Source organism: Eriocheir sinensis, chromosome 10 (genome assembly GCF_024679095.1).
Source record: "Eriocheir sinensis breed Jianghai 21 chromosome 10, ASM2467909v1, whole genome shotgun sequence".
NCBI classification, from domain to species: Eukaryota; Metazoa; Arthropoda; class Malacostraca; order Decapoda; family Varunidae; genus Eriocheir; species Eriocheir sinensis.
In genome coordinates, this window is record NC_066518.1 from 2,225,778 (window position 1) to 2,244,246 (window position 18,469).

General features: G+C 44.0%; 1 long non-coding RNA gene across 1 annotated transcript in view; it reads right to left on the minus strand.

The window, feature by feature from the left end:
* The window catches only part of LOC126996436 (uncharacterized), a 183,896-nt gene extending 166,882 nt beyond the window's left edge, over positions 1-17,014 (minus strand). The window contains exon 1 of the long non-coding RNA XR_007751162.1: positions 16,887-17,014. This is a non-coding gene — a long non-coding RNA (uncharacterized LOC126996436). The remainder of the gene's footprint in view (positions 1-16,886) is intronic.
* Between the last annotated feature and the right edge of the window lie 1,455 nt (positions 17,015-18,469).

The window sequence follows — 18,469 nt, forward strand, 5'->3', positions numbered from 1 at the left end:
AGACGAGAAATACAGTCAGAAGGTGAAAAAAGAGAAAAAAGCGCATGAGTCCCTCCTGCTTGCTCGAGGCACACTGGGGCTGCCGGAAGGTCACAGTGGACGCGACTCCATGACATCAAAACGCCATTACGTCCCAGCGCACCGCCATTTATATTTGCCAAGTGTAAATAAATACTGTTTGCTGCCCTCTGGCGGCGGAATAGAACAATGTTTGGCGACGGATTAGCAAACAGAAAACTGCGAGGATTAGAATTAGCCTCCAAAACTACCTACTCGGGCGGGAGAGATACACATTTCATTTATACATTTGTTCACCTGTAAATTCCTGCATCTATTAGAGAAATTGTAGTGTATGTGTGAGGTAACCTGCACGATGGTTTGATGGTTACTTTATTATCATGGTTTGGGGATCATTGGTGAGGGTATGCGTGTGTGTGTGTGTGTGTGTGTGTGTGTGTGTGTGTGTGTGTGTGTGTGTGTGTGTGTGTGTGTGTGTTCGTTTTATTATTACATTAGCCAACATGTTCTCCCCTGCTTCAGCCGCGCTTTACCATCTTCAATATTCAAGAACCAACAATCGCGGTGTGACGAAGCACTAATATTGAACACTTGAATAACTTAACTGCCTCCAGAAGCTTAATTATCATAATATTACCAACCCCACCCATAGACAATTAAATCCACAAGTCCGCCCCCAAACACGCTCCTTGAAACACGAAGAAAAAAGATATTACAGCAGAACAAGTCTCATTTAAGGCCCCGATTCTCAGCGTTAGGTAATAAGTTTATTGGCAGGTAAGTTTAGCCAGGTGTGTACCCTCGCCTCTCCCCGCCCCTCCACCCGCGGGACCTGGTATTGGAAGGAGTAAGTTAAGAAGGAGGAGGGTGTGTGTCATACCTTGTTGCTTCGTTTGTCAAGGTAGTAATGAGAGAGAGAGAGAGAGAGAGAGAGAGAGAGAGAGAGAGAGAGAGAGAGAGAGAGAGAGAGAGAGAGAGAGAGAGAGAGTGAGAGAGAGAGAGAGAGAGAGAGAGAGAGAGAGAGAGAGAGAGAGAGAGAGAGAGAGAGAGAGAGAGAGAGAGAGAGAGAGAGAGAGAGAGAGAGAGAGAGAGAGAGAGAGAGAGAGAGAGAGAGAGAGAGAGAGAGAGAGAGAGAGAGAGGCGAATAAACAAGGAAAGCAGATTCAATTTCTTTGTATTCAGAGGTATTGTAAGGAGGAGGAGGAGGAGAAGGAGCAGGAAAAGGAGAAGGAAGAGAAGGAGGAGGAGGAGGAGGAGGAGGAGGAGGAGTAGAAGGTGAAAAAAGGAAAAAGAGAAAGAGGAGTAGCTGCGTTGAAAGACGATAAAAAAAAGAAAGACGGAGGACAGGGAACGGGGAGAGGAAGGAGGAGGGAGAGGAGAGTGAATTGAGGGAGAAGCAGAAAGGGTACGAGAAAAAGAGGAGGAGGGGGAAGGGTGTAGAAGGAAAAGAGGAGGAGAGGAAAATAGACGAGGAGGAAGAGGAAGAGAAGATCAGGGTAGATGTGTATAAAGACTAAAAGAAAGGAGGGTAAAGGAGTAGCGGGGAGGAGGAGGAGGAGGAAGAAGATGAGCGTGCATAGAAAGAGAAAAAAACAGAAGGCGGGGGATGAAAACAGATTTGGAGTAGCAGAAGAGGAGGAGGAAGAGGAAGGGGAAGAGATTAGCAGAAGAGGATGGGAGGAGGAGGAGAGGGATGAGGAGGAGAGTAGCATAAGGGGAGGCAGTGGGAGAGGAGGCGAAAACAGAGAAACACGTAGCCTCAAAAATAACCTCCGATGCACCGAAGTGGCCTTGCAGTATTAATGATGACGATGAATAATTCCGCCCCAGTAGAGAGTTTCGAGGAGATAAAAGGCAGGAAGTGAAATATTTACGCGGCTACCGGAGGGCGGGAAGTCGCTGCTAATGGCCGAGGGGGAGGCGAGCATGCAAAAAGGGGCAAAACGAGGGAGATAAGCGAGCCGAAGGGAGTGGTGTGAGGGAGGTCGTCTGGAGAGGGTGCAGGGTGGGAGAGGGAGTGGCGGGGAGAGTGGAGATATGTGTGGATGGGTGTGAGTGAAATAGCAGTGAAGCAAGCAAGTAGGAGTGAGATAATTAAGGCTGTCTGGAGAGGGAGTGGGGGTGGCATGGAGTGGGAAGCGGTGGGATGAATGGAGATAGGTGGGGATAGGTGTGAGCGATAAAGCAGTGAACCAAGTAAGGAGGAGTAGGATATTATGGTTGTCTGGAGTGGGATGAGGAGTGGGAGGTGGGGAGCGGGGAGTGGTGGGGAGAGTGGAGGTAAGAGGATTTAGGAGTGAGAGTGAGAGGCACTGGAGTAAGTAATGCAGCGTGGGATGATGTGGCCCTCTGGAGAGAGATAAGGAGCGGGTGTGGTGAGAACAAATGGTGACAAGTAGAGATTTTTTTATGTGCTCCCTGTAGCGCCAATAGGCTTTCTTGAGGGACCTCTTGGACGGCCCCAACCCGCTAGTGGAGCAGACTAATTTTATTTATAGTGGCTGCCGTGATTATGACTCTTGCTCGGCCCATGCTGCCCCCTTGGTGCTTCTCTTGACCGAAGTCGCTGAAGTTTTGGTTGACTGAAGATCCGGACAGCATGTAGGTAATCTTCCGCCAGTCGGTAATGACTTGAAAAATCAACGTGATTCGGTGGGATTCGAACCTAGTCCACGCTAGGTCCTCGGGCTCACCACGCCAGCACGCTGACCACTCAGCCACCGTCTCCCCAAGATTGGTGTGGGAGTGATGGAGGGAGATAATGGAACTAGTAGAGTGGTAGAGTGGGACGATATGGCTGTCCGGAGAGGGATGACGAACGGAAATGGGTGAGTGGAAATGATGACAAGTTATAATTGAAGTGGAAATGATGGAGGAAAGCAATAGGGTTGGTTTCAGGTGAGAGATTGAATGCTAGGGATGGGAGTGGGTAAAGGAATGATGGCAAGTAGGAGTGAGTGAGGGAGTGAAGAGGAGGCAATGGAACAAGCAGAGGAGTGTGATGATAAGGAAAATAAGAAAAGGATATGAAGAAGGGATGAGGAAAGGGAGGACTGGGTTAGCGACTTTAAAATTTTATTTCTTAGGTGTTGCCTGTAGCGCCGGAAGGCTGTCTTGAGGGGCCTCTTCGATGACCCCAGCCCGTCAGCGGCGCACGCGAATTTTATTTATAGTGGCTGCCGGGATACATGACTCTTGCTTGGCCCATGCTGCCCCAGGTGCTCAACTTGAATGAAATCGCTGAAGTTAGGGTTGATTGATGATCTGGGCAGCATGTGGGTGATCTTCCGCCACTCGGCCATGGTTTGAAAAATCTGAGTGTTTCGGTGGGACTCGAACCAAGGTCTACGGGATCACCACACCTGCACGCTGACCACTCGGTGAGTAATCAGAGGGATGGAGGTGTGACAGGGGGGGGGGGGGTAATGAGTGGGACATAGGGAGGAAAATTTACACAACTGAGGATCGTGATTGAGATTGGGATAGAGGTAGAAGGATGATACATATGGAGAGTAATTGGATGTGTTCAGTATAAAAAGAGTTTTATTGAAGCAAAAAAACAATGGCAGGACAACCAAATGAAGAGATGAATAAACAAGTGAATATATATGAACATAAATAACAACTAAAACTAACTAACGTGGTCGCTAACAACATTTACTTCGTTTAGGGCTGTTACATTTTATATTGTGTGAGTCACGCTCAATTGTCCCTTCATAAAATGTCCACGTCCAATTTGGTTTAGCCTTGAATTTGTTGTACATAATAAAATAGGGTTCATTATTTTTACGTAGTCTAGCTTACTGTGCAGGATGTTCAGAAGAAGGAAATATGATGTTGATGATGATGATGATGATGATGATGATGATGATGGTAATAACGATGGCAGTGAACAAAAACACAAAAAACACCAACAAACAAAAATCAACAACAACGCAGTAATATAAAATCCGCAACAAAAGAATACAACCAAAATTCAACAACGAGAAAGACAACACAAGCTTTAAAGGCGAGAGGGGGGGAGGGGGGGGAGGGGAAGAGAAATAAAGAAGGGAAGATATTTCAGGAAGAGGAATTGCGGCGAGGTACTTGAGGGAGGTAAACGAGGGGAGGGGAGGAGAGGGGGAGTGGGGTGAGATGAAGGGAAGGAAGGAGCGGAATTACAACGGCCCCTTCCCTTCCTCCTACCTGGCTGGCACGACTGTTTAGGAGGCAGGTGTGCGAGGTAAAGGAGGAGGAGGAGGAGGAGGAGGTGTAGGTGGAGGAGGAGGTGGAGGTGGAGGAGGAGGAAGAGGAGGAGGAGGATGGATAAAAAGAATTGAGAAAAGAAAGTAGATGCACAGAGAGAGAGAGAGAGAGAGAGAGAGAGAGAGAGAGAGAGAGAGAGAGAGAGAGAGAGAGAGAGAGAGAGAGAGAGAGAGAGAGAGAGAGAGAGAGAGAGAGAGAGAGAGAGAGAGAGAGAGAGAGAGAGAGAGAGAGAGAGAGAGAGAGAGAGAGAGAAATGTCAGCACGGAAGGAAGGTTGAGACAGAATGAGCACTAAAACCGGGACAAGGGAGAAGCGAGCTAAAGTGAGGAAGAGCGTAAATGAAGACAAATATAAAGAAAATACGACAGAGAATACAAAAGGGCACTAAGAGGAAGATAAAAGAACCTGAGAGACGCAACCAAAAAAATAAATAAATAAATAAAATAAAATAAAATAAAAAGAAGGGTATCAGCCCGCACGCAATAAAAGTTAATAATGTAGAAGACCAGGAAGAAAAATACAAGAGAACAACACAAAAAATAATAAAAGGAAAACTGAGATAGAACTGCATGATTTTTTTCTTTTATTTTCATTTCGAGTCTTTGTTATTCATTCAGTTGTTTTGCATATATTTACTAATTCATAGCTTCTTTTGGTTTGCTTTGTTCCTTTGTTGAGAGAGAGAGAGAGAGAGAGAGAGAGAGAGAGAGAGAGAGAGAGAGAGAGAGAGAGAGAGAGAGAGAGAGAGAGAGAGAGAGAGAGAGAGAGAGAGAGAGAGAGAGAGAGAGAGAGAGAGAGAGAGAGAGAGAGAGAGAGAGAGAGAGAGAGAGAGAGAGAGAGAGAAAAAAAAAGTCATGACACAGCCAGCTAATAAAAGAAACACAAAATGATTGACCGACAACACACACACACACACACACACACACACACACACACACACACACACACACACACACACACACACACACATGCAAAAGCAGACAGAGAGAACAAACATAGCCCATTCAGGCAGACACACCCATGGACACAGTGACAGAGAGATGCAACACGAGGCCAAACAGCATGACGGCGTCCTAAAAATGCATGAGGTAAGGTGAGGAGAAGCAAAGGGGCGAGATTGAGGTAGAGAATGTGATGGATGAGGCGACGGGCGAGGACGAGGACGAGGACTGGGTCAAGACGACTGCTTCTCCGCCCTCACCAGATCTGTTCAGGCTCACGACTCGTCCCTCTAGGCAGTAAGCAGGATGTGGGGCGGTAGGGGGCGGGGTGAGGGGGCAGGAGGGGCCGCCAGCGTTGTATTCTCGGCACGGAAACAAACACTACACCAGACAGCTCAGGCCTCACCAGCTCGACGCCTCCGAGTTCTCTTCCTCTTCCTGCGTTTCACTATTTTTTCGTTTCCTCTCCACCTCCTCCAATCTCTCTCCTCCTCCTTGTTCCCACTTCTCACATCTATCTTTTCTTTCTTTCGTTTTTCTCTCCTCCTCTTTCTTCTTTCTCGATTTCTCTATTATTTCGGGAACTTTATCGCTCAGTCTGCCCTGCCGCTTATCCGTGAGTCTCTCCACAGCCTTCAGATACACCGTTCAGCCACAACGAGAGAGCAGGAACAGATCGTCAAATTGAGACACATGACCCTTTTTCACTTTAATATACTCATCTCCATCATGCTCATTCACTCCCTTTCCATTCGACCACCGCCCAGATCATATAGCGATTCCCATCCGTTTTTTTTTCTACCTGACTCACAATATATTCTCACCTACCTCACCACCACTGACTGTGTAATAAAAGGGCTTTTAGAGTGTATGGACGTTGTTCGACGGATCCCTCTCCATCATGTTCATTCACCCCCTTTCCATTCCACCACCACACAGTCCTTCCACCTATTTCCACCAGCCGTTTCTTCTCTACCTGACTCACAATGTATTCCCACCCACCTCACCACCAGGGACTTTTTAAGAGGGTGTAGTGAGCGTGGATAATAGTTCGATGGACACCTCAGAATTCGACGACTAAGTATACAAGTAAGTCCCACGGCCGAAGGACTCCCCAGCTTATACTACGTGGGAGGGACAAGGTGCATGGATAAGAGGGTGGATCTGAAACATACAAAATGTGCCCCCCAGAAACAGCCGCCAGACGGAGCCACAACTGCCCCCTGCCAGGCCGACAACCAGACAGCAACATGACAGGTAGCGCGCGCGAGACGATTTTCTTTTCGTCCCTCAAGTTCTGTTTGCTCTCGTGTCTGTGGGGAGAATATGATATATTTCATTGTGCTATTTTTTTCCTTTTGTTTCCAAACTTTTACCTAACACAGACGAAGTGTACACAAGCGACTTATTTTTCTTTCCCCTCCTCCCACTAGCTTTGCATATATTCTCTTGTTTTTTGGGGGAAAATATGACACACTTCACGGATGTATATTCTTTTCTTTTGTTTCTGGATTTTCGTTCGCTGTCACAAAATGAGTGTCTGGTTTCCTTTACGAGAAAAGGAATTTTGACCAGCTCAAGCTTCTTTCTGCTTTCTGTTATTGTGTTTTCCAGCTTTTTTTATATTACACCAAGGTTTAAAATTGTATTTCGATATGGATATAAAAAATTCACACCAGTGTTCAGTTCTAGTCGCAACTTTTTTTTTTCATACATGTATTGTTTCAAGCATAAGCATATTTACTTTTAGTCATGGATAGAAACTTGCCTCACCAGTAATCGTCGGAGGCGCCATAAATATTTTCCAGGCCTAGCCGTCCCAGCATTTCTTGTATATAAAAAAATTCCTGCGGAAGACTAAATAACAGATAACAATTAAACCAATACCATCACTGCAGTCATCACCAGTGTATCGGTAACAACATATTAATAAAGATGAATACGATAATATAAATAATAGTAATAATAATAATAATAATAATAATAATAATAATAATAATAATAATAATAATAATAATAATAATAATAATAATAATAATAATAATAATAATAATAATAATAATAATAATAATAATAATGCAACATAAAAAGCAAAAGCAAAGACCACATTAGTTAAATGTACCTAATAACTCATTAATAAGCTTTTCATCAAAAGTTTATCACCTTCCTGCCATAATGACAAAGTACAACATTAAGGAGAAACATACCTGCTGCTCCCAAACCTTTCACTTCAACTCTTTGAACGCTTGAGTCGCAAAAAAAGACTGCGAGTTATCTAAGTGAAAACACACTCAAGTAATGGGATGGGGCTTCTCTCGACACAGAGGCTGCCGCACGAAGCTACATTATCTTGAACCTCTCAGCAAGTGATAAAACGCACGCCTTTTGATGAGGCGAACCCTTCTACCATACCATCACCGTGTCCCTGACAACCCGCCGCGTGGAAAAGCAGTATATATATGGCCCGTAATGCCCTCTGTGATATAACCAGGAGGATGACATACAAAGGAACACCCACGCGACCTGCCATCCCGCCAACCTCGTCTTCCCACCGTGTCTGGAATATGTATGAACGAACTTGTCGGCCCACTCGTCTTTCCGTCCTCTCGTCCAGGTCATCCCTGTTCTATAACTGGCAGAGGACTAGACACCTACTAGTCATCCCCACTCCCCGCCTCCTTCTTCTCATCCTCGTCTCCGCATTCAGGAAAGAGAGGTTGTAGCTAAGACCCATTCAGCGATAAGCACCCTCGCCCCCATGCATTTCTGAGCAGCACCAGCGAAGTCTCTGTCAACTCACGCTGGGCGCCGCGAAGTCGACTGATGCAGGGGCTTCCGGAGGCACCCGGCGCCTTGAGGAACATTACCAGCAGCAGCAACGGCATTAGCGGCGGGGAGCGGCGGCAGCGGCGTTATAAGAGAGGAACATCAACACCTCATTAGCTGGAAACTTTTATAAAGCAGTCTCGACTCCCCAAACAAGGACGTGGAAAAGCGAGATTTTTATCTTATTTCATGGTTTATGCAAAGATGGACTCCAGACAAACGATGGAGACAAAAATTCTCTGTCTCTTCAAAACTGATTGGGTCTTCTCAAATCTAATATAAACAAAGTTGATAAATGTAATACTATATATAACCTTATGTAATAATAATATTTGAAACTCATCAAGAGGTAATAAAGAGTTTTTAAATGTTTGAACTGAAAGATGAACTAAAAACTGACAAGGTGCAACTAGATGGATATCGATGTTACTGCCACAGCCAAAGTAAAGCATTGATAACTACAAATTATAAAGTCTTTATATTTTATTTCTTGCATTTTCTTACTGCTTCCCTATGTTTGCTGTTATCAACGCAAAGATAACTGACTACCTTTCTTGAGTGCATGTTGTGGACTAGGGATACAGAAAGGAAGTAAAAGAAAAAAAATCTTCAAGCGTGTGCTGGCGGCCCCAACTTAAAAGCTGCTGCCGCATCAAAGTGGAAATGAGCAGAGGTGGCGACACAGATATCTTACCACCCGATCAAGTTCAGTTTCCGGAGACACAACAAAGAAAAAGGAAAAGAAAAGGCAGCGTGTTTTTCTGGTAAGTAGCGGCAGTTCCAATTTGAATATGCTGGGGTAAGATGGTCGGGGGTGGGGGGAATGCAGCAGAGGACATGGCAAAACCTTCCCGACAAACCTACCGATCAAGTACAATTTCTGGAGACACAACCAAGGAAAAAGGAAAAGAAAAATCGACTTGTTCTTCTCGTATGTAGCAACAGTTCCACCTTGAAGATGTTGGCTTGAGGAGGGGGGTGGGTGGTAGGGGGTCAAGGCAGCGGAGAACATGACAAAGCGCGCTACTGACTCTCTAATCAAGTACAAGAGGTGCAGACAAGACACGACAAAGAAAGAAGAAAAAAGACATGCCGAACGACCGCAGCACACGACCGAACACGGGTAAGGACCAGAGGTGACTAAGAATAAAAGAAGAGATACACGGCTTAACTTTACACACATGCACACCAAAGGACATTTATGGAGCAGTAACTTCCTTGATCCTTCTTCGACGTGTCCAGACGCGTTCCCGGCGGGTCGTCTTTGTCCTTGCACTTGCCGGAACATCAGGGTCGTGGGAGGGAAGGCAAGGGGGAGGAGGGGGGACCAGGGGTGAGGGGTTTGTAAAATCTGAGACGTAATTTAGCCGGTGAGAAAATGTTTGTCGCGCTCCATTTAATTAGGGGATTTTTAACGACTGTCCGCGTTCTTTACCTCCGATTCTGTTCCCGGAAGCAATATATCTTTTTTTACAGTCAGTCTTCCCTTCTCTTATGTATTTTCTTTATGCCATCTACTTAACATTCATCTTCATCTTCAGTTTCTTTATCTGTATCTTCGTCTTGTTATTATAGATGCAGTTGCACCTCTACATAACGTCCCAGTATATCCTTATATCACAATCTATTAGCAAGTTTTCTAGTCCTTTATTAACACTCCTTCGCATACATTCATCTCTTTTAACATAATTATATATCTGCACCGTTCACTCTGTACCATGAACGCTCAAACATTTTCTTTCTTATTTTCAGCTAAACACTCAAACTTGCCTGAAAATGTATTAACACTTTCACTTAGTACTAGCAAAGCAAATAGCAGAAGAATGATGCAGAGACCGAGTGGATAGCGCAACGATGGTAGTAATTGACACAGGGTTCCTAGTTCGAGTCCCGTTGACAATTCTCCGCTATCGGCTGCGGTTTAATGTGCCCGATCACCCGCATGTTATTCATCGCTCGGGAATCAAAGAATCTGCCAGCGACAAACGGAAACTGGAGGCGGAACCGAAGGAAAAACTAAGTTAATGTTTCTCGACCTTTAACGGCATTTTTTTTACGTTATCTGAAGAGACCGCGGCTGCCACGACCACTCCGATCACCACCACAATCATCACCACCACCGCCACCACCATTCATCTTAATGATAATTCTTTACTTATCAACAATGTACTTACTCTCCTAACTCTGAATATACGGTCAATTCCTACTAACTTCCAACCATTTGTTCTATGTAATATAAACTCGAAATGTAATGTTATTGGTCTAACAGAAACTAAGTAAGTCCTCACCTTGCTTCCCTTTACCGGTTGACTTACCCTGTACATTTCTGAATGTAATCACTCTACTGCTCTTAATGAATATTCAAAAGTAGATACGTTCATAGAAAGCATTGGTGTTCAAACCACTATCGCAAATAAGAAATCATTACTATTATGCATATACAGACCTCCAAGTGGTAATATAGATAGTTTTATTGGTGCTCTTATGGAAATGTTTTCACTAGCTTATGATAACAAATTTACTGATTTTTATGTATTTGGTGACTTTAATATAGATTTGTTGAAATGCAGTGACACTAATGCCCAGGATTTTTGTAATTTGATGTACTCTTTTTCATTGTTACCATTAACCACAAAGCCTACTAGAGTCACAGACACAACGGCGACACTTATTGACCATATATGGACAACACAACCAGAGGCAAATGTCGGGAACTGTATCATTATCATGGATCTCTCAGATCATTTTCCAATTATACCTCATTTCATGCAAGAAGTAGTAAATCATTCACCAGTACACGTCAATAAGAGAATAATAACTGACTTTACTCTAAACAATTTCAGACATGATCAAGAAAACGTGAACTGGAACAGAGTATTACAGTGTACTTGTCCAAACGAATCCTTGGATTTATTTTTCCATGAATTCAATACATTATTCCAGAAACACTTCTCTGTAAGGAAAATATACGCAAGTATTAAGCAAGAACTAAGCCCATATATTACTCCAGCCTTAAAAAGGAGCATTAATGAAAAAAATAGATTAACAAGACATCTGTCTGTCAGGAGCTTCGGCTCGACAGACTGTCGCTGAAATTGTTAAACTATAATTCTCTATATATGTATTTATTAAGAGCAATAAATATTTACTTACGTCCTCCCTCTCCCCCGATATCAATACCAACAGTCTAACCAATAATGACTCAGCTTATGAAGGACGAAAAAGAGGAGCAGGAGGAAGTCGAAGTGGAAAAGGAGCAGGAGGAGGAGGAGGAGGAGGAGGAAAAAGAACAATAACATTAATAAAAACAAGAACAAGAAAACAAATAAGAGAAAAATAGATCCTGTAAGAGAAAACGTAGCAAAAAGTGAAAGGGTGCAAGAAAATTGGAAGACTATCGTAAAGTGTGGCAGACTGAAAGAAGAAAATGGGAGAAGATAAAGTTAAGAGAAAGAAGAGGAGGGCTGATGAGAGGAGCAATGAGGTGAGAAGAGCATGGGAAGAGGGGAATGCCGGTTAAGTGAAAAATGGTGGTCTTCAAGAGGAAAGACTGGGATGGGGTGAAAATTAAGAAAATTAGAAAAGGGAAGGGTGAGAGCTGATAGGGAAGAGAGGAAGAGGAGGACCAGGAGGAGAAAGAGGAATAAAGGAAGCACAAGACTGAATTATAAGAGGGAGGGGAGAGAAGAAGAGGATAGTTTAGAGATAACAGGAGGAGGGAAGCGAGGAAGGGGAGGTTTAAGAGGGTCAGGGAAGAAGGTGAAGAGGGAGAGAGGGAGGGGGCCGAGGAAGGGAGGGCAGGCCTGCAGAAAATATGTCGTAATGAACGCCAGCGAAGAAGGGAGCCGGAAAATTTCTCAGCTTGTAAATCTTGGAAATCGCGTCTGTTAAGAAGATCAGGGAAGGAGAAAAAATTTAGACTGGGTAAAAAAAAAAACACTCGCCTGGTCAGAAATAGGCATGGATAGACTAATTTACATACACAGATAGATGAAATATGGATAGATAATACCTAAATAGATGAATGGATAGTGAGATATATGGATAAAGGCAATAAACAGATATATGACCCGTCTTTCGGCCACCTCTTTTGAATCTTTCTAGGGGCAGCGAGTAGCGGGCTTTTTTTATTATTGTTTCCTTTTTTGTGCCCTTGAGCTGTCTCCTTTGTTGTAAGAAAAAGAAAAAAATGTACAGAGAAAGATATCGATGCAGATGGCGAAAATAAACAAACAAGTAATGGAAAGAAATCTTGATAAACATACTGATAGGCAGAAACATAGACGGTACAGACACACCCATACATACATATACATACAAACACTAATAAAAATACGTGCACAGATATCCACAATACGCACAAACTGTTACATCAGCGTTCAGTTTACCTTTTCTTCATGTTAGTTCAAATATACAAAAGCCTCCCCAGACTCTCATAAACGTAAGGTAAGTAACTATCAAACAACACATCAAACGCAGCCAAAACCGAGACCATTAACTTGTTCCATCAAAGGTCCCCTCCTCAAAATGACTGTCTTCAGCCTCTCGCAGTCCCCCGTAATGTCGGCTCCCTTGTTAACTTCCACCGCTATTTCCAAGTTGTCTGCTCCTCCTGACTTGATAATTGCATGCCTCCGCCCCTCACACCGCTCCGCTGCACAAGACTCTCCATCACGGTCATGCCAAAGCTGTCCTTCGTACCGTCATCAGTTAGAGCTCGCTTATTCACTCCCCTCCCTGGCAGACTTTATAATAGCCTTCCGTCCTCTGCCTTAATTTCACCTTCCCATAACAATCTTCTTCAAGGAATGGAGAATACGGGCAATTTGTGGTAGCTAAATGCCCACCGTCTGTTTTGCTTAATCTCATCCCGTCGTCTATTCGGTGGTTGTCATGTCTTTCTCAAAATAATGAAAAATACAAACAGAACATAAAGAAGAAACATGTATATGCAAACAGATAAATACGTAAAGATTTGATAGATTGAGAGGAGGTTACAGAAACTGACAAACACACAGCTTCGCGTTATTACTGACTGCAATAAAATAAGGATCAAATAGCAATAAAACTCTCCAATAAAACCTAAACAAAAAAACTTCAGAACTGTGACGGATTTCAAGTCTTCTGTTTAGATCCGTCTGAATCGTGTCAATACATGTTTGTCTCCATGTTATTCAGAGGAAGGTGCAACGATTAATACTCTGCCTGCATGAAGTGAATCCTAACGCAATACACAATGGGAGAAAGACAGAGGGTAAGAGAAAAAGGCACGCTGATAGAAGATTATAGATTGCTGAATGGACAGAAACGGGATAATAAAACAGACAGAAAAGCAATCACAAAGACATTACAGAGATGGGGAGAAGGTTCCACATAGCTTACGAATTGTTGCCTGAGACCTTGTGTGCGAAACTAGCAAAGTGTGGGGCAGAAACGGGAAGAGGGTGGCAAACAGGAAGGCAGTGGATATAAATAGGTATAGTTTTAGAGTATTACCTGAAGTGGTAGAAGGACCAAAACCATAATGTGGACGATAAAATGAAAAGGATAAAAACGAAACACAGTGGGAGGGAATCAGAAAAATATTATACTGAGAAAGGAAATTGTTGCTAAATCTCGGAGACAGAAAAATATGAAAAAAAAGGCAGCGGATAGATATTAATTACACATAAAACTAACTCCGCCTCAGACCACAGCAGCAACTTACCTCTTGACCTTACCCTTCCTTTGACACAGAATTCCTCTTTGACCTGACCGCCAACACCAGCTGGAGGTCTTAGATCCTCAAGCGGGGATAACGACACCCACACCTGACTCACCTGGCTGGGGCGCCTAATTGAGTGAGCAGCGGCACCACCACCCATTCCTCCAGGTGTGTGTGTGTGTGTGTGTGTGTGTGTGTGTGTGTGTGTGTGTGTGTGTGTGTGTGTGTGTGTGTGTGTGTGTGTGTGTGTGTGTGTGTGTCTGTGTGTGTGTATTCATGCATATTACATTGCAGGTACACGGATAGGTTGCATACACATGTGTCCGTGTTGCCCTAAGCTTGGTAAGTTATTCAGAAGCACCACTGTTACGTTTCTCCCTCCACCTGAGCGACTCTACCTGCCCTGAGTAACACGGGCCAATAACGTGTAGGTCAAGAGCAACTAACGGCCCTGCAAGGTCTTCTTTTTTTTGCAGATGGAACATGAAACTTAACCAGAAAAGGGTCACGTGTAGCAAGCAGAAAGATTTACAACAACGTTCTTCAGAGTAAAGGTTAAAAGCAAAGTTTCGGAAATACGCTAAAGCTACGAAAGGCCTCGGTGCTCAGCTCAATCACATTGGTCCTTAATTCTGTAGCGGGTAATAACCCATTACCCTGGAACAAAGGGCCATTGTGTTATCCGGCCCACCACAGCTTACCTTCCTCAGGTTTACCCAGGTATTCCTTTATCAACCAGCCCAAACGGGAGGATGAACGCCTGCGTTGGTTCGTATAACCAGAGCAAGGGCACTGCATATGTTCTGGGCTTGGGGATGGCGATGCTGCTGCTTCTGCTGGTGCCACAGACCCCAACCCGAAGCCCAGGACACGCAGTTTTTATTTTTTTTCGTTCAGCCTGTAGCGCCGGTAATCTTTCTTGGTGGGGCCTGCTGGTCGGGCCCAACCCATCAGTAGTGCAGGCAAGTGTTTATAGTTGCGCCATCTTCCCCTTGCGTTTCACAAGTATATGAGTACGTGTTCCTGTAGCCGATGCTGCTGCTTCTGTTGACTTGCTTCAGCCTGAGCGAGTGCCAAGCAGTGAGCGGCAAGCCGCCAAGCGCATATTTGTCTTCTAATATCTCTTCAACAACAATAAAAAGAGTAAAGGCTGCTTCCTAATATTTGACCACTACTTCCTCACAAATAGGTTAATAAACTGGGAAAGAACATCGCTCTTGGGTGGTGTTTAATACAAATCCGTGTCGCGCTAGGGAGAGTGCAAAAAATTAAGATTTACTAGACACAAGGAGATGGCGAGGCAGGGATATGCGTGTGTGAAAGGACCTTTTGCCTGAGCCTCGCTGCCGTACGCGTGTGTACCAGGCACGATGCCGGGCAAAGGATGGGTAGTATATGCCCGTAGTCCAAAGTCACTTGTAAGTGACTTTGCCCGTAGTCAACGTCAAGCACACCCTCGTTCCCTCCCTGTTCCCATGCCGCCTAGCCTCGGCGCTGCGTGAAAGTAGGATCACTTTTCGTAGTCTCTTAATGAGGGACACGTGACCTCATTTACCGATGTACTACAGTTGGAAGGCAACTACAAGTTCTTTACTCTACCACAGCTATCAGGAGAGCGGTTAAGGTACGGGCAGAGCAGAGTAAGAAAAACAAGTTTTCTCACATTCAGAAATTCTTGAGCAGTAAAACCATCCCTGAAATAATAATCACCAGCTTTGGTATAACGAGAAATGTCACAAACATTCAACCACTGCCAAATGGAAGAAATACCACAAGTTTTCAGGTACTTTGTCTTATAATATACAAGACAAATTGCAAATGGCCTACTACATGCATTTAAAGCATTTTTAAATGCAATGAGATACTACAAACATTCTGCAACACTAATAAAATACAAGAAATGATCCCTTGCCACCATTAAAACACATTTCAAATACAAGAAAGCAAGCACGACAAGCTATGTACTACACTGTCTTGTTCAAACCACAGCCAAGCAAAAGATATTACCACTAACGTTCAGCCTCACCTATCTAAACCAATACCAAACACAGGGACTCTAAGCTATGGAGAGAGGGCAAGAGTTTGCTATGTTAGGGTGACGCCGAGGAGGGTGAGGGCGGTGATGTGATGCCCCTGCCGCCCTGCCACGCCCACGACCACACCCAATGCTTGCACGCACGAACTCACGGCTTCAAAGGTCGTCAGGAGAGACTTGCAGGTTTGGTGGTTGTTAATTAATGAAATGCTTTAGTAGTTTGACCCTAAGTGTTAGTGAAGGCAGAGGAAGCGGTGCAGTTAGTGGAAAAGGAAGAGAGGAAGGAGGAAAAGAAGGGAGAGGATGAGAAAAAGGAGCAGCAACGAGGGGACAGGACAGAGGAGGAAGAGCAGGTGACCGAGATAATGAAAGTGAAATGCTTAGGTAATTAAATGCCGGAGTTCTTGGAAAGGAAAGAAAGGAAGAGGACCGGGATAATGAGGAAGAGGAGGAAGACACTAAAGGAGGTAGTATGAGGCAACATCACTAATATGCAACTCTTGCGCATCATCCAGGCTTTCTTCTTTTTCTTCTTGTGTTTTTTCTTCTCCTTGTGCTTTTTCTTCTTCTTCTTCTTCTTCTTCTTCTTCTTCTTCTTCTTCTTCTTCTTCTTCTTCTTCTTCTTCTTCTTCTTCTTCTTCTTCTTCTTCTTCTTCTTCTTCTTCTTCTTCTTCTTCTTCTTCTTCTTCTTCTTCTTCTTCTTCTTCTTCTTCCTTATTCTTCTTCAGTTTCTTTTGTTCTTCGTGTTCGTTTTCCTCTTCTTTTTCTTATTCTTTCTCCTTTTCCTCTTCCTCCTCTTACAAAACACTTTCTCTTCCTCATTTGCTCCACTAAACTTCAGAGAACAGAACCAATGGACTCCACCAATAGGAAACTCACCTTCTACACACACACACACATACATACACACGCTCTCTCTCTCTCTCTCTCTCTCTCTCTCTCTCTCTCTCTCTCTCTCTCTCTCTCTCTCTCTCTCTCTCTCTCTCTCTCTCTCTCTCTCTCTCTCTCTCTCTCTCTCTCTCTCTCCTATACACATATATACTTCCATTTCCGTTTAACTCATGTCTACCCTTCCTATTTGTATTTAAAGTTGTATTGTTTTTTTTACACTTACCTTTTCCAAACATATTCTTCGTGCCTCTCCCCGCATATTACATCATTTCACGTACATGTCTCCTCCACTTCTTGCTTCGCACTACATTATTATGTCCTTGCCGTGTACACCTCCCCCCATCATCCCCGGCGCCCCCTGCTCACCGCCAGGCCTGCAAGAAAGCAATTAAGAAGCGTCAACTGCCTGGCCTGCCAACCACCACCACCACCAGCATAGCCACGACCGCCTGCACACTGACCCGCAGGCATAAGAGTGTTTTTAAGGTCTTAGGAAAAGGTAAACGTGCCGCTGACATGTATCAACGCCCCCCTGTCGTTGCCTTGCGTGCCAGGAACCTTACCCTAATATACACTAAAAGCATATAAACTAATTACCCTAAATATAAAATCGTCCTCACTCCGCTGTGCAAAAAAAGGGTTAAAAACACATCTACTTAATACTTCCGTTTGTCATAACCTTAAGATGCACCCAAAATAACGAAACATCCCTCATGGTTAAACATTACGTATATCTTTCCTTAGTTATGTTCGTTGCAGTTTGTTATCAATAAGTAATTTTTGAGAAGCTACTCCAAACCTCATCATACTAGTTTGCTCGTTTTGCCATTCAGACCCATATTTTAAAACATATCATGGCTTGCACACCCCCACTGAACATGGTGGGTGTGGGTATTTCCGTGGATACTTTTATGAGCCTAGTGATAGTTTGACAAGGCTTCTGCGCAAAGAACGTGAAGAAACACACATGAGGTTCCCGACTAATCTCCTCAATGGCCTTGGAAAATAGTTGATTTGAGAGTAAAAATGCAACCCCAAAGTTACATTAATCTTGATCTACCACTACCCAAATAATATAAGTTCTTGCAGTTTCTAGTATTTAGAGAAGTGATTTAAGGCTCTCATTGTGTTCTTCCTATCCTTCAGTCCCTCACAGCCAACCCCTAAGGTGTCAGAGCAGACCAGAGAAAGCCTAGGCCCCAATTACCAGCCAGAGCCCTCAAGTCATCCCGCTAAGCCTTGGACAATGCGAGGAGAAGTTGGTTCCAAAGGCTAACAGGGGAAGGTGTGGCCGACAGGTAAACGTGGGCGGGCACTTACCTGAGTGACTCTGTGTGTGTTGTGTGTGTGTGTGTGTGTGTGTGTGTGTGAGAGAGAGAGAGAGAGAGAGAGAGAGAGAGAGAGAGAGAGATAACAACTAAGCAAACACAGACAGAGGCGGACAAAGAGAACTCAACCGATCACATGAATGTTGAGAATTGCTGGAAGGAAAAATGACGCAAGAAAAATGGAACAAAGAAATAAGAGAAAGCGAGAGCAGACTAAGAAAGAAACGGAAAAAAACATGTCAGGTCAGGTCTCACAGCTCCATTTTCTTTTCCTTTTTTTTTGCATATCTCTCTCCTATCCTCCCGTCCCTCTCCTCAGTGCTATTTCTCCGCTTTGCATCCTCCACCTTTCACTATACAATAATATTTATTTTGAGCTGCTTGTATGAATAATGACTGAAGGATATATTAATGGTTGCAGAAGGCCACACTCCTGCGCAAAGATAGATAGATAGATAGATAGATAGATGGAGAGAGA